The sequence below is a fragment of the Lipotes vexillifer genome, unplaced genomic scaffold (assembly GCF_000442215.2).
Source record: "Lipotes vexillifer unplaced genomic scaffold, Lipotes_vexillifer_v1.1 scaffold1038, whole genome shotgun sequence".
NCBI classification, from domain to species: domain Eukaryota; kingdom Metazoa; phylum Chordata; class Mammalia; order Artiodactyla; family Lipotidae; genus Lipotes; species Lipotes vexillifer.
The window spans coordinates 905,393-909,241 of NW_006780148.1; the positions used below are offsets into that span (position 1 = coordinate 905,393).

Sequence of the window (3,849 nt, forward strand, 5' to 3'; positions counted from 1 at the left end):
ATCATCGTTAGTTTTGAACTTAGTTTTTACTAATTGAACCTATATTGTTTTAAAAGCTCCTCGGGTAATTCTGATTTAGCTGATTAGATTAGAAGGTGAGCGAGTCAGGAATATTCCCATCAAAACAGGATAAACGCTTAATCCTGATTTGAAAAAAAAAAAAGGTTGATTAACCTATAAACATTTTGGTAGAACTTTCAAATTTTGTTTATCTCCCCTAAATATTTTTTCTACCTTTAGAGCTTGCTGTCACTTTTCTTTTGATGAACTTTAGCAAAACACAAAATGAATATTCACAGAAAAACTCAGAAACAGGTAACAATGCTTAGGCATCCTGCTCTTTTTCATGGATATGTCTGCTCGTGACTGTGATTTTATACTGCATACATAGAATTAGAGAATAGAATTTTTTTCTGCTATTGAAACTGTTTTTTGTATGTAATAGTGGCATTGTTTTTAGCAGTTTTGACAGTGTTATGCAAATTGCCATCAGAACGGGTTTGAGAATTGCTAAAACGAGCCCTGAAATCCATTCATGCTCTCTCTCTCCCTTTTCTTCTCTAAATCTCTCTCCCTCTCTCTCTCCCTCCTCCCCCACTGTCCACCCCCCACCCCCGCCACCATCACCACTTTTCTCTCGCTCTCTCTGCTCAAGTAAGCAATTTCCTCAAGGGAGGAAGGCCTGAAAGTTAAATTCCTGTCCCCCTTGAGCTCAGCCGGCTGGAAGAAAATCCCAAAACGGGAGTAATTTGATATGTCTGGAAGAAGCAGTAAAAACAAAATTCAAACTAGGAGCTTCCCTCAAAGAGGTCTTTATAACGTCTATGTGCATCACTTCACGGTTCTCAGTGCATCACTATGTCAATTACTTCGTCTGATCTTCATACCAATCCTGGGAGAAACTACGCTCTTAACAACTTCCCACCATTTAAAAAAAAACAGATGAATAAATGGAGGCTTAGAAGGGTTAAGACAGTTTCTGGAGGCCTTCAGGTAGAAAAGTATAAACTTCTAAGTGACATTTTCACAATCACAGGTGAAAAAGTGAATGAACTCAGCAATGAACAAGGAACAAACTATTGATACATCCAACAGTTTGGATGACTCTCCAGGTAATTATGCTGAGTGAAAAAAGCCAGACCCAAAAGATTACATACTCTATGATTCCATTTATATAAAATATTTGAAACGATGAACATTTAGAAACACACTAGTGGTTGCCAGGGGTTAGGTATGGTGGAAGGAGATAGGGCAGGAGGGAGTGGGTGTGGCTGAAATAAAGCAACGCAAGGGATTTTTGTGACGATGGAACTGGTCAGTATCTAAAATGGGATGGTGGAAGGAGATAGGGCAGGAGGGAGTGGGTGTGGCTGAAATAAAGCAACGCAAGGGATTTTTGTGACGATGGAACTGGTCAGTATCTAAACTGGGATGGTGGATACCTGAACCTGCACATGTGATAAAAGTGCATAGATCTAAATACACACACACACACACACACACACACACACACACACACACAAATGAGTATGAGTAAAACTGCAGAAATCTGAATAATAGATTATTTCCATGTCAACCTCCTGGTTATGATATTGCACTTTGGTTTTGCAAAATATTACCATGGGGGGAACCAGGTAACGGGTACGCTGTATTTCTGTTTAATTTCTTACAACCGCATATGAATCTGTAATTATCCCAATAAAAACTTCAATTAAAAAAATGAAATGAGTCAGGGTGTGTCCCTGGCTCCTGGCTCTTGTCTGTGCATTATTTACCTTCCCCAAGTGTAACGAAATGAGATGTGGCCTTGCTCTTGGAATCCCTAGTTTGACTCAGTGCCTTTGGAGTGAGTGAGTTAGGGATGGGGTATATCCAAATTTGACCATGGAAGGTATTGTTAAATCAGGCAAGGAAATAGTTTCCCTAAATAATTAAACTCAACAACGAGGATTTACTGTGTAGCGCAGGGAACTATATTCAATATCTTGTAATAAACTATAACGGAAAAGAATTTTTTAAAAGAATATAGATATAAGCATACATATGTATAATGGAATCGCTTTGCTGTACACTTGAAACAAACACAGAATTGTAAATCAACTATGCCTCAATTTAAAAAATAATTTAATAGAGAAAATAATAAACTCCCAGAGTGTTTCCTACATTGAGATCCAGAGAACTTAGATTTTTTTTTTTTTTTTTTTTGAAAGTATGGTTTTGGCTCCGCCTCGCAGGATCTTAGTTCCCTGACCAGGGATTGAACCTGGGCCGCAGCTGTGAAAGCGCCGAGTCCTAACCACTGGACCGCCAGGGAATTCCCAGGAGCCAGGAGAAGTTAGATTTTACACTGAGCATTGCAACATTCTAATTTTTCTGAGCTAGCTATTCCAACACATACAACCTGAGTTTTCCCTGACTTTGGGGGCTCAGCTATGGATAGGGGACAGCAGTAAGGGTAGAAAGGAGAGGATAGTAATACAGCCTTAGATCTGTGGCGTGCAGCAATCGGGGTAGATGGTGGGAAATGTGCTGCTTTCTAAGCAATTATTTGTGTGACCGAACCAGAAGCAGAGGGTCGGTCTGACCAACAGGCTGGAGCAGAATGCTCGCCTGTTCCATGCCTAGGGTTTTTTTTGCCCTTTTATTTCTCTTCTCTTCTTGTCACATAAATTTAGTTGCTTTTCTCTCCCCTCTCCCCACTGCAACTTCTTGTCTGTCTCTTTCTCTTGAATTTTCCTTGCTACATTTTTCTACTAAGACCACATTTTAATTAATACACAATTTTAAAATATTAACCAAAAAAATCACAGGAGAGTGGCTGAAGGCTGGTACAGTTCTTGCCATGAGCTCAGGACTGCAGCTCCAATCCAGAGTGGTCTCCACTGTGCAGCAGCTCCCTGACACAGGTGTGCTTCATTGTGGGGAAGAAAACCTGAGTTACCATCTGGCCCACACCACTAACTGGCCACTTGACCTAGAGCAGTTTTCTTCCTCACCTACAGGACAAAAGGGATGCACTCAGAACTCCCTCTCCAAAGTCTCTAAGTTTTGTCTGAGTCTCAAGAAACAAGCCTTTCTGGCCAGGAGTGGTGAAATGCTGAAAAAAGGCTTGCAAATGTAGGTGAAATTAGAAGGTCACTTCATTTGGAGCCTTTCCCGGAGGCTGGGTGTTCCTAGGGCCAGTAAGTTATGATCAAACCATGTGCCATCAAGCCAGGGCTGTGCAGGCAAATGCTGTAATTACACTTAGGCCTTAATGGCCGGCAGGACCTGTAGGCATTGGACCACAGAAAGGGGGTGGGTCATCAGGAGAGGAGGAGGGATCTGACCTGTGCAGAATGACTGTCGAACTAGAAAAGGCAGGTGATTCATTTCATGCATCTAGGCAGAAGTTTGGGTGGGGTGATTCAAACAGTGGCAGAGAGAAGGAAGAATTGGCTCTCCTTAGGGACTGAGTGAAGAATAGAAGACAGAAATAGAGTCAACTAGTGGAAAACACTGAAGAAGGAGAAATGGCTATTCCCCAGGCTGATTCCCATAGCGACAGCAAACCCCAACCCCTAGGCCCTCACAGGTTAGGAGCAAAGTGGAGGAGAAATTGCTCGTTGGGGGCGGGATACACAAACGTTTATTGTGCTCTTAGTCTGTGCCAGGCACTTTCATGGGTGTTACCTCATTTATTCTTCACAGCAGTTCTACAAAATAAAAATATCTCCATTTTATTGGAGAAGAAACTGATATTCAGGGAGGTCAAGTCACAAAGTAGGACCTTGGGCAGAGCCAGCCCTGAAACTGGGTTTGTCTGAGTCCTGAGCCTGAGCTCTTCCTTAGGGAGAGCTGGATACTTCT

At 41.9% G+C, this 3,849-nt stretch overlaps 1 non-coding gene across 1 annotated transcript; it reads right to left on the reverse strand.

Annotated features, from left to right (window-relative positions):
* Positions 1–2,242: 2,242 nt before the first annotated feature.
* On the reverse strand, positions 2,243–2,314 carry TRNAE-UUC (transfer RNA glutamic acid (anticodon UUC)). Its single transcript has one exon. It is a non-coding gene; the product is annotated as a tRNA-Glu (tRNA).
* Positions 2,315–3,849: the final 1,535 nt, after the last annotated feature.